The sequence below is a fragment of the Dreissena polymorpha genome, chromosome 10, assembly GCF_020536995.1.
Source record: "Dreissena polymorpha isolate Duluth1 chromosome 10, UMN_Dpol_1.0, whole genome shotgun sequence".
Lineage (NCBI taxonomy): Eukaryota > Metazoa > Mollusca > Bivalvia > Myida > Dreissenidae > Dreissena > Dreissena polymorpha.
Window position 1 is genome coordinate 27,713,870 of NC_068364.1, and position 13,319 is coordinate 27,727,188.

Sequence of the window (13,319 nt, forward strand, 5' to 3'; positions counted from 1 at the left end):
AGACAATTTCCACATGCATTAGGCCCCCTTTCCCCAGAATGAGGCTCATAGATAAGATATGAATATTTATGTAAGCAACTAGCAAATACGTTTGACCATATTCTTTGCACAGACACTACGTATAAACTACGGAACATATTCTTGCAGGGGATGACTGCTCTCCATTGGGCACGCAGTAAAGGTCATCTGGACGCTGTGAAACTGCTCAATGAGTACAGAACATAGCCCAACCACATGTAGTCCACAGAGAAAAGGTACAAACTGAACATGAACATAATTAAGTAAATGTTCTGACTCAACTTTTTCTCAATATTTAAGATTAGTTAGACCATCATTCTCCATTTGGTCTGACTTAACCCTTAGTTTGGGGAGGAATATGTGCTTACCCTTATAACGAAGATTTGATATTGTTTGTGAGCTGAAGGACATACTAAATATCTTGACTCCTACAAAAAAGTCCTAATCCGATTGGCTTAGACAGTCATGTGCCAATTGTGTATTATCCATACACCAAAAGAAATTGCCATTCACCCAGAGTAATCGAGTAGTCGGTTGAGATATAATCGTTGAACAATTAGTAACTGATGGTGTATGGGATGTACATGTATATACCATACACCATCAGTTACTCACAGTATAACTAAAAATACCTTATATTTTGTTGATATGTTGAATTTAGTTGACACAGAAATCTCCTGCGGTGAGCAAATAAATGATAGCGATCATGATAACTGATTTACTGATTTGTTACCTTTCATTTCAGGTACACTCCACTGGAATATGCACTGATGGTTTATTACCTCTCATTGCAGGTACACTCCACTGGACTACGCACTGATGGTGTATTACCTCTCATTACAGGTACACTCAACTACCCTTTGCACTGATGGTGTATTACCTCTCAGTTCAGGTGTACTCCACCGGACTACGCACTGATGGGTAAACCTCATGAGGTGGCTCAGTTTCTCCTGGAGCAGGAAGCGCTTTCCATAGCAGGTAAATAGGGGCCGGCATTGGGGTCTATCACAGGTTAATATGGGTGTAAAAGCCGTTCTTCACATGTACATAGAGGCTGAAAAGGAGGTCATAAGGGGTCCATGACATGTAAATAGGGTTGAAAAAAATGATCCATGACAGGTAAGAGGGGGTATGAAAAAGGGGTCCAAAAAGGGGACCATCACAGGTAATCATGGTTAGAAAAAGGGGTCACTCACAGGTAGATAGGGATTTAAAAAAGTTCTTTCCAATACAGGTAAAAAAGAGGCCGGAATAGGGGTTCATTACAGGTAAATAGGGATAAAAAGCAGTCCTTCACAGGTACATAGGCGCTGAAAAGGAGGTCCAACTAGGGGTCCATCACAGGTAAATAGGGTTTGAAAAAGGGGTCCATAACAGGTAAGTTGGGGTTTGATAAAGGGGTCCATCACATGTAAATAGGTGTTTGAAAACGAAGTCTAGCACAGGTAGTTAGGGATGAAAAAAGGGGTCCGGTAGTAAGGGTTAGAATATTGGCCTTCATAGGTAAATAGGGGTAGAAAAAAGTGGTCCAAAAAGGGGGTCAATCACAGATAAACATAGTAGGAAAAAGGGGTCCATAAAAGGTAAATATGGGTGTAAAAGAAGTTTTTCAGAGGTACATAAGGGCAGAAAATGAGGTCCAAAAAGGGGGTCCAAAACAGGTAATTATGGGTTCAGCAGGGATATCTCTCCATCACAGGTACAGAGGAGTGAAACAATGTCTTGTATTTAATATGGTACACTATGTGGTCTTATCAGTACATTCAGGAATTAAAACGTACGCCCAAGAAATTGGGAATTTTAGCCTATATGCTTTAACAAAAAGTTGGACGTTTTTTTGTATAATAGAATAATTAAGGAATTATTGACAAAACTGCATTAAATGAAATAGTTTTTTTAATGCAAATACGTGTTTGAAACTGTTCTTTTAACTTGAACATTCTTCTTAACACTAAACACATAAATTATGATACTTATCTAACTTTTCAATTATTTTTTTCAAATTATAAAGGTAAAGATCTGATCGGATGATTGCTAGGCTGTCAGAAGGTTACATGAAGGTCGACCTCAGATAGATATGCAAATACATGTATAATTTTAGGATTCGATCATTGATGAACAATTCTTGCATAAGTAGAAGTTTTAAGAAAAATTCTGTAAAATAAAGATGCCTGTCACATGCAATACATGAGTGACGATTTCTTACCACTGCCAAACATATGTGTCTTGTTCTGAGAAAATTGGGCTTAATGCATGTGCGTAAAGTGACGTCCCAGATTAGCATGTGCAGTCCGCACAGGCTAATCAGGGACGACACTTTCCGCTTTTATTGTATTTTTAGTTTCAAGGAAGTCCCTCCTTGCCGAATATCAAGTTTAGGCGGAAAGTGTCGTCCCTGATTAGCCTGTGCGGACTGCATAGGCTAATCTGGGTCGGCACTTCATTACGCACAATCATTGAGCCTAGTTTTCTCAGAACAAGACACATATGATTGTAAAACTGAAACCTTGAACGACACCTTATCTATTGATCAGATGTTAATTTTAAAAGGACAGTGTTCCAATACTGATATGAAGAATATACAGGTATTGGCAAGAGGGTCATTTAAAATTATCTGATGTTCTCGGATGAAAAGTAGCACAGCCAGAGTCAACATTTAGCTTGTTTACCTATTTAGAAGCCATATACCTGAATGTTTATCTTGACACTATCTAAGCCAAGTATGATTAGGGTCATGTGTGTCCAAAAATTAGGTTGAATGTTTAACCTTTTCCCACTCAGAAGCTAAGTGAAAATTGTTATGTGCACACAGCGTAAATCCAGAACAGCCTGTGAGTCAATCGCAGTCTGTTCAGGTTTTCTGCTGTTTGCAGCTCATTAGTATCAAACGGTTGGAAATGAAGCCTTTAAAACTTAACAGTAAAAAAATTCTCTAGTTAAATTTAAATTACTAAGGTCCTACACAACGTCAAAATATGTAATTAAGTGGTAAATGGTTAGGGAAATAACGTGTTTACCAGTCTTGAAACCATATTTATTACTCAATCTTGATAAAACTTTGTCAGTGGTTGATCGTGACAATATTAATGTCAGGTTTGGATCCGGGTCAACTGGGTCAATGAGTAGATCACTTTGTCAATTTTCAACAATTAGTTTTCAGAAAACATAGGTGAGAGCTTAAGAGATATCTTGTTGAACTTTCATTTTTCAATAAATTTAAGGGATGCGATTGCATCTTTAAGAATAATGATTCTTTACAGCTGTATTCATGTGTCCATTGTTATGCCCCCGGATCGAATGATCGGGGGTATACTATTTTTGCCTGTCTGTCTGTCTGTCATTGTATGTGTGTGTCTGTGTGTCTGTTCCAAAACTTTAACATTGGAAATAACTTTTGCAATATTGAAGATAGCAACTTGATATTTTGCATGCACGTGTTTCTCATGGAGCTGCACATTTTGAGTGGTGAAAGATCAAGGTCATCCTTCAATGTCAAAGGTCAATTTTTCTAAAATAGCTGCCGTGCGTCTTCAAAGCGGCGAAGTAGGGGGCATTGTGTTTCATAAACACAGCTCTTGTTTCTGCTGATTGTTGAACTTTCATTTTGGCAGAGTTCGTAGCGGGGCCGGCGGCTACCTGGAAAAAGGGCAAATGGTCAGCGATTGGTTCCCAATCCGCCAGGCTGTCACGGACGACGCGTGGTCGCGTGCCAACAACGAGGTATCGGGTTATCCGTTCACGCGCTGCCGGATTCTCCAACTGATCGTCGAGGACAAGAACGGAAATGCTGTGGAGCTCAGCAACGCTAGGAATATAACCTCGCGGCGTTGACAGCGACGCGCAGTAAGAGGAAACATTCATTTGTTTTCCTAATGCCATAATATTACATCTGCGAATTCTTACCCAAGGATTGTTCCCTCCAGTTGACAGAGTCGCACGGGAGTGCGAGACATTGACGCGTGTTATTTTCCAATGAATGCGGCGAAACTTTGTATGAATTAAACACAAATAATTTATTTCGTGGCGGAAGGCTGGATGCTGCACCAGTAGCACAAGATGTATATCTTGTGTATATATCTATCAGTGGCAATTTGAGCCGCATTCGGGGGAAACTAGGCTTAATGCATGTGCCTAAAGTGTCGTCTCAGATTAACCTGTGCAGTCCGCATATGCTTATAAGGTACGACACTGGATTTTTGTTTAGAAGTGACATCCTTAAGACGAACAATTCCATAAAGCCGGAAAGTGTCGTATCCGAATAGCCTGCACACGTAGATTACATGTACGAGGATTATATCCGCCATGAACATACCTGTTGTCAAAGGATGTATTCATACCCGTGTTTTTTATCAATCATCCAATATATCGTTTACATTCATAACGAATGTTTCACGACATGACAGTAAACTTTGTATTATGTGTATTTTGCATAAATTAAATATCATATACTTGACCCTTAGATGGATTTGAAATGTGCATTTGTATTCAACTTAATAAACAATGATTGCTCTAATAATTTGATACTCTTCCCCGAATTACAGTAACATAATATTATGTCATGGACTATTTAAATTATATTGCGCATATTGAATATGCCAAGAGATTGTGAGACATACTATCATAAAGTTAAATATTAAAATAAGTTGCACTTCCTTGAAGAAGAGGTATCGTCGGCTGTAAAATGACAGGCTGAAAAGTCTGACTGTTTCCATTAATTATGAATATTGTATGTAATTGAACTTGTCAGTAAAACTGTTTGATACCTGGTTTATTTAGTGACTTAACAAAACATGGCAAAACAAACATTGATTGGGAAGCGATACAGGTATCGATTAAGAGACTTATGTGCAAATGGTGTACATGCACGTCAGGTTTGTGTTCAATATCGTTCCCAACCAAAATCGCACTGTTCTGACTTAAAAGGGACCTTTCACGTTTTGGTAAATTGCCAAAATTGACAAAAAATGTTTTAGATTCGCAAATTGTTGTTGTAGTTATGACATTTGTGAGAACAGTAATACTGAACATTTACAATGCTCTAAAATATCCATTATATGCATCTTTTGACGATTTAAAAACTTGAAAATTATAAAGCGCTGCAACGCGAAACGATTGAATAAATTGGAGAGTTCTGTTGTTGTCGATATATTTTGTGACAATACGAGGATTGCTTATATAAAGTATAAACTTCAACGAAAATTTGCGAGACTGCGACTTATTTTATTTTCTCAATTTACCAAAACGTGAAAAGGTCCCATTAATTCGTGTTCTATTCTACTACACCGTTCAAGGGCGAAACATCTTTAGATTAACGAATGTCGAGGTTTGGCCTAAAACCATCGTATCAGAAATGAAAATCATTGAACAGATAGAACACGTTCGCACTCAACTCTCGAATGCGCATTCCAAGAACGGGGAATAGCAACTAGAACACAGGTACTGGCCAAAAAGAATGGCCAACTTATAATTTATTTATTTAAAACTTGGTCTGATGATTTATCCTAATGATATCTTGGATAAGTTCAAAAATGGTTCCGATTGCTTTTAAAACACGAGGGGGCGGGGCATTTTTTCTTATATGGCTATATATGGCTTAGTAAAACATTGTTTACACTCTAGAGGCCACATTTAATGTCCGATCTTCATGGAAGTTGGTCAGTAGATTTGTCCCAATGATATCTTGGAGGAGTTTGAAAATGGTTTTTATTGGTTGAAAAACATGACCGCGAAGGGGGCGGGTCATTTTTCCTTATATGGCTATATTTGGCTTCTGTACAACCTTGTTAACACTCTAGAGGCCACATTTATACTTCGATCTTCATGAAACTTTGTTAGAAGATTCATTCTTATTATATCTTGGACGAGTTTGAAAATGGTTTCGGGTTGGTTGAAAAACATGTCCACCAGGGGGCAGGTCATTTTTTCGTATATTGCTATAGTAAAAACCTTTTTTAAACTCTATATAGTGAACTATTCTCAGAGTTTAATGTAGTTATATTTTTTCGCAGAAATTAACTCAAGGGAAAAAAACTGTTCATAGCTTGAACTGTTTGAACTCCAATCATGAATGCACTCTTAATTACTCCAACTGACCATTATCAGCTGCCTGAGCACAAATCAATACACATCTCTGAGTGAACCTTGTTCTATTTTTATGCCCCCGGTAGGGTGGCATATAGCAGTTTAACTGTCCGTCAGTCAGTATGTCAGTATGTGTGTATGTCAGTCTGTCTATCCGTCCGAAAAAAAACTTTTACGTTGACCATAACTTTTGCATTATTGAAGATAGAAACTTGATATTTGGCATGCATGTGTATCTCATGAAGTTGCACATTTTGAGTAGTGGAAGTTCAAGGTTAAGGTCATCCTTCAAGGTCAAAGTTAAAAAAAAATCAAAGCAGCGTTCTCATGATGCTGCACATTTTGAGTGGTGGAAGTTCAAGGTCAAGTTCATCCTTCAAAGTCACAAGGTCAAAGTTAAAAAAATAATAATTTCAAAGCTGCGTTCTCATGAAGCTGCACATTTTGAGTGATGGCAGTTCAAGGTCAAGGTCTTACTTCAAGGTCGAAGGTAAAAAAAAAGCAAAAAGCAAAATTTAAAGCAGCGCAATAGGGGGCATTGTGTTTCTGATGAACACATCTCTTGTTAGATCAGCAACTTCATACCTTGTTGTGCTATATCTTTGATGTATAGCACCATTGATTAGAAAAGATATAATTTTTGAGGCACACAGTTTTTTTATGAGATCTGAATTTGTGTGTGTGATCATCAAAGATTTGTGTTTTAAAACGGATTTATTGATTTGTTAATTGGATATATAATTGCAATGTGAGTCTAAAAATAGTTCAAGTTTGTTTAAAAACAAGGCAATTAGGGGGGTGGTAGTTGTTTTGTTGTCTACAGCTGTTTATAGTTTAACATTGTGAATACTTTTATTCACATTTTAGTTCAATCTTAGTACAAATGTTGTTATCATATCTTGATAAAGTTTACTCAATTAGTTTTAAATAATATCATCTTTAAACATGGTGACAATCTTTATGAGCATAATATTTTTTGGTCATAATGAACATATGTGGTGTACCTTTGTCAAGTGTCTGTCTTCTAATGTGGGTCATGAATATTTTCCTTGTTTACACTGTAGGGGCCACATTTATTATCGGATCTTCAAAAACTTTGTCAGAAGATTTGTCCCATTAATATCTTGAACGAGTTAAAGATTGGCTCAGGTTTGTTGAAAAACATGGACGCCAGGGGGCCATTTGTTGTTCATTCTTGAAGAAACGTGGTTAGAACATTTGTTCTATTGATATCTTGGGCTGTATAGAAAAGGTCATTTCTTTTTATCTCAGGTGAACGACTTTGGGCCTTTCAGGCCATCTTGTGTTAACAAGATGTCTATTTTATATTTAGTTAAGGCGGAGAGTGTTGTCTCCCATTAGCCTGTGCAGGTTGCACGTGCATTAAGTCCAGTTTTCCCAGAAAGCTACTCATGTGACAACAATAGTTCAATTATGTTTCACAGCCCTGCATGCCATGCTCTCAGGCCATGTCTCCTCAGCTAAGATCCTGATAAACCACAGAGTGGAAATACAGCTAAAAATCTTTGATGATATGACAAGTATAGCTAATTTATGGTTAAGGTCACCGGGGCGTAGTAAGTATGGTGTCTGCCTAGCGAAATGAATGTCACAGTTTTATTCCAACTGTGGGGTGTTCTTTAACTGTTCCCCAAATATATCAAGTACTGATTCTACCCAGGGATGGGAGCATTAAAATAAGCCTAAGGTTTTCAATGAAATTGAGCTTAAATAAATATGTAAAAACTAATTTTTGTTCACAGCCCTGCATGTCGCCGCGCAGGTCACGCATCCTCAGTAAAGATCCTGCTGAACCACGGCGCCCAGATTGATGCGACGGACTTCATGAAGCACATGCCATTGTTCCGAGCTTGCGAGATGGGCCAAACGGATGTCGTGAAGACGCTCATTGATGACGGGGCACGCGTCGGGATGCTGGACGAGGGCGAGTGGTCACCTCTGCATTGGTACAGGGGCTTAAATGAAGTTATTTTGAGTTAAGAATAAATATTTGTAAAGTTATAAGGCGAGAAGTTAATTATCAATGAAACCAATAATTGGAATCCAGAATATATTAAGACATAGTTTTAACCCATACATGCACTTATTGTCCCCTTATTGTTTCACCGGAGGGGACTTATGGTTTGCGCTCTGTGTGTCCGTCAGTATGTGAGTCTGTCACACTTTACTGGATACTGCGATAACTTTTAAAGTTCTTAATATTTGTTCATGAAACTTGAAACATGGATAGATGGTAATATGGACATTATGCACGTCATTTCATTTCGTTACTACGTCAAAATTTCTGGTTGCTATGGCAACAAAATAGACTAGCAATACTTCTGAAAATGGTTGTTTTCTGGATCCTGAGATAACTATAAAAGTTCTTAATATTTGTTCATGAAACTTAAAACATGGATAGATGGCAATATGGACATTATGCACGTTATTTTATTAGGCTTCTACGTCAAAATTTCTGGTTGCTATGGCAACAAATTAAAAAAATCTGACAATGGTGGAGGCGGTAGGGGACATATATTGCTTGGCAATAGTCTTGTTAATTTTTGATTCATATTTTTTTATTTTCCCCCACATGATTATTCTCTATTCTACCTACATGTTTTTTTCTATTCCTCACTTGTTTGTGTTTATTCTCCCCAGATGTCTATATATTTCCATCTTCTTTGTTTCTATTCACCACATGTTTATTGTCTAATCCTTACATGAATAGGCAGATAGGATGACAACATCTGCATTTGTTTATGATTGCATTATTGATTAAAGTAATTGATCTAAATTGCTTTAAGACTAATCAGGGACAACTTTGTCTTCTATATGGAATTTTCGTTTAAAGGAAGTCTCTCTTTTAACAAGTAAATCCAGTCTACGCAACAAGTGTTGTCCCTGATTAACATGTGCGGACTACACAGGCAAATCTGGGAGGACACTTTAAGAACATGCGTTATAAGCCCCGTTTTCCTAGAGCAAGCCTCATATGTAATCTTTCATAGTACGGGACCAAATTTTTTATCATATTCTGTGTAGGCATTAAATACCGTTCTCTTGGCCTGCTCTAAAGCTCATCTAGTTCTGGGAAAACTGTGCTAAATGCATGTATCATCCCAGATTATCCTAGGCAGTCTGTACAGGCTTATGAGGGACGACACTGTTTGCTTTGTATGCTCCCTGACAATTTTCGGGGAGCATATAGTTGCCAGTTTGTCCTTCATTACTTCCGTCACACTTTCTGTCACACTTTTGAAACAGTTTCTCATAGTGTCTTCAATATTTTACCGATCTCTTACATATTTGGCATGTAGTTACCTTGCATAGACCTCTACCTTTTGATGAGGCTTGAGGTCAATTGGATCAAGGTCACCGAGGCTAATAAGAGATTTTCTCAAGGTCACACTTTGGTTATAGTTTCTCAAAGCGCCTTCATAAGGGGAGCATCCATCGATTTCAACGATACTTGTATGGAAGTCTTTTCTAAACAAAAATTATGTCTAGGCGGAAAAGTTTCATCCCTGATTAGCCTTTGCAATTTTTAAGCCCCGTTTTCCCAGAGCAAGGCTCTTATATAGTCTGTCATACTACCGGACACAATTGTTGATAATATTCTTTGTAGGCAATATCTGCCCTTCTCTTGGCCTGCACTAAAGCTCATGTAGGTCCGGAAAAACTCTGCGAAATGCATATGCGTAAAGTGTCCTCGCAGATTAGCATGTGGGGACTGCACATGCTTATACGGGACGACACATTTCCCACATGCATTAAGCCCCGTTTTCCCAGAATAAGGTTCATTAGATAAGTTTATTTTTGTAAAACAAGTAGCAAACTTATTTTTTTTGCACAAAATGAATGCTCATCCCAGAAACCTTCCCTTTATTTGGATTTCTTTAAACTATGGGACCAATTTTTGAACATATTCTTGAAGGGGATGACTGCTCTTCACTGGGCATGCAGAAAAGGTCATCTGGACGCAGTGAAACTGCTCATTGAGTACAGAACATTACCCAATCACATGGAGTTCACAGAGGATAGTTGCAAACATACAGAAGATGAACATAATTAAATCAACGTTCTGACTGAACTTTTTCTCAATATTTAAGATAAGATAGACCATCATGCTCAATTTGGTCTAACTTAACCCTTAGTTTGATGAAGAATATGTGCTTACTCTTATGACGAAGATTTGATATTGTTTGTGAGCTGAGGGACATGTTTAAAATTCAGATGAGTGGATACAGAAATGTTATCTCCTGATTAGAGCAAATAAATGATAATCATCATGATAACCGGCCCATATCCATATTTGTTACCTTTCATTTCAGGTACACCCCACTAGACTATGCAATGATGGGTGAACATGATGAGGTGGCTCAGTTTCTCCTTGAGCAGGGATTTCTTTACATCACAGGTAAATAGAGGCCAGAATAGGGGTCCACCATAGGTAAATAGAGGTGTAAAACGCAGTCCTTCACAGGTACATGAGGGCTGAAAGGGTGGTCAAAAAAGGGTTTCATAACATGTAAATAGGGTTTGAAAAATGGGTCTATGACAGGTAAAATAGGAGTTTAAAAAAGGGGTAAAAAGGGGTCCATCACAGGTAAATAGGGATGTGAATAAGGGGTCTTAAAGGGGCCCATCACATGTAAAAAGGGGTTGAAAAAGGAGGTCCAAAAAGGGGTTTATCACAGGTAAATAGGGTTGAAAAAAGGGGGACCATCACAGGAAAATAGGGGCAAAAAAGGGGGTACAACAAGGGAATCCATCTTAGGTAAAAATAGGTAGAAAAGGGGTACAACAAGGGGTTGCATCTTAGGTAAATAGGGGTGGAAAAGGGGTCCAAAAAGGGGGTCAATCACAGGTAAATAGGGATGAGGCAGAGAGCTCTCTCCATCACAGGTACAGGAGGTTGAAACAATGTGTTGTATTTATTTGGCATACTCTGTGGCCTTTTCAACATTTAGGGAATAGGACCGAGACTATGAATTTGGAATTTAAGCCTCAGAAATCTTAACACTAAACACTTATAAATTGGGATATTTATCTAATTGTTTTCAATTTCTTTTTCATACTTCATACTTTCATACTTTTCATACTTTGAAAGCAACGATCTGATTGTTTGATTGCTAGGCTTTCAGAAGCTGCCATAAAGTTCGACCTCAGATGGTTATGCAAAGCTTATGTTGTAATTTGATCAGGGATGAAAAATTCTTTCATAAGGAGATTTTTTTAGAACATTTTTGTAAAACAAGATGCCCTTCACTTAGAATACAAGAGTGTTGATTTCTTACAACTCCAAACATATGATTGGTACACTGAAACGTTAAATGACACCTAATCTAATGGTCACATATTAATTGTGTAAGGTCAGGGCGGAAAACTGATATGAAATATATACAGTTATTGACAAGATGGTCATTAAATATTATCTGATAATGACTGATAAAATGGCATATTAACGGAGCAACAGCCAGAGTCAATTGTGTGTCCTGTATCTGTACATTGACACCATTTCGCCCGTTAATCAATTAAGTGGCCACATATCTGAATGTTTATCTTGACAATATCTAAGCCAAGTATCAATTTGGGTCATGAGTGTCCAAAAACAAGGTTGAATGTTTCAGAAAAAATACTTATTAACCAGTCTAGAAAAAACTTGTTAACTAGTCTAGAAATAAACTTGTTAACAAGTTTAGGAATAACCTTGTTAACCAGTCTAGAAAAAAAACTTGTTTACAAGTCTAGAAAAAACTGTTTTACCAGTCTAGAAAACACCTTGTTAACCAGTCTAGAATAATCTTGTTAACCAGTCTAGAAAAAATCTTTTTAACCAGTCTAGAACCATATTTAGGACTCAATCTTCATTAAACCTGGTCAGTGGTTGATGCCAGGTTTGGATCTGGATCTAGTGGGTCAAATAAATTACTTTGTGTATTTTTAACAATCATGCAGTTTTCAGTAAACTTTTGTGAGGGCTTTATATTTTTTTAACTTTCATTTTTCGAAAAAAAACAAAGGGATGCAATTGCAATTTTTTTAGAATTATGATTGTTTACAATGGTATACATGTGCCTATTCTTCTGCTGATTGAAAAGTTAAAAAATAATTATTTTGTTAAAACATTGTCTGCATTTTCTTGTTCATGTATTCTGTCCCATGAACCTTACAATATGAAGACATAATTCTGTTTTCTTATTTAAAATGCATACGAAAAGCCTTTTTCATAAGCATGTACGGGCAAACATGAGATTTTGATTTCGTAAGTATTCTATTATTTTTTGTAAGTGCGAGTACAAATTGCATAAGGGTTAGTTAGGGTTTCTTTTCACATTTTATCCTGGAAATGTACAGTCCCGACGACTTGCAATGAGATGATGTAATTTGTCGAGGTGTTGCATGCATTTTACAGTTTAACTTGTTTGAGTTGTATTTTTCTCTGTTCACCAGGTAACCAGGTTGCTGCCTTGAAAAACCAGCCTTAATACATGTACCTGTAGTGGCATCCCAGATAAGCATGTGCAGTTTGTAAAAGCTTATCAGTGATTACACTTTCCGTTTTTATGGTATTAATGGTAAGATCACACAGGCTGTAGATTGAACAGTAAAAGGTTCAAACACATAATTTTAAGCAGTACAACAAACAATCACATTCAGCTTCTTGTTCATACAATGGGAGGACCCGTAATGAGGTTCTTATTTTCCTAAATGTGCTCAGCATTGTTGGCGCGCATTTTATATTGCGTCCTCAATATAGTAGCAAAATCATCAGAAATTCTTTGTCATAAAACAAGCCAGAATTAGTTCAACTTCCTCTTAAATACCCGCATTTAATCACAACACATTTTTTTAACGATTTCATTTATTTTAAACATATACTATTTTAGATAAAGTTCATTTTAACGCCGTGATCATAACAAATCATCATGGCAGTTTTAAATTCAGTGTTTTGCTTTAAGGTTGGAGACTACATAAGACTTTGAAAGTTTGCGGGAAAACCTTATAAACTGGAGAGAAGCCGGTAAAAGGATGGCCGTAAAATAGTGTCCGTTGGTTCGCGTCGAGCTCTTTCTTACATACTACATGACCTATGTTTTAAAACTAATTGGCTTGGAATGCATTTTAAGAAAAGGTATGGTTATGAGGGTCTCTACGCTCAAAAGATTGTATTTAATTTGTGTTTAAGTTATTGCTTATGTACTGTATTTGTTAAG

At 37.2% G+C, this 13,319-nt stretch overlaps 2 protein-coding genes across 2 annotated transcripts in view; both read left to right on the plus strand.

Moving 5' to 3' along the window:
• Nucleotides 1-1,141, plus strand: part of LOC127849000 (inversin-like) — a 166,473-nt gene extending 165,332 nt beyond the window's left edge. The window contains exon 14 of the mRNA XM_052381726.1: nucleotides 954-1,141. The gene's annotated coding sequence lies outside the window, so the exon portion shown is untranslated. The remainder of the gene's footprint in view (nucleotides 1-953) is intronic.
• LOC127847286 (inversin-like) overlaps nucleotides 1-13,319 on the plus strand; it is a 358,521-nt gene that overhangs the window by 33,042 nt on the left and 312,160 nt on the right.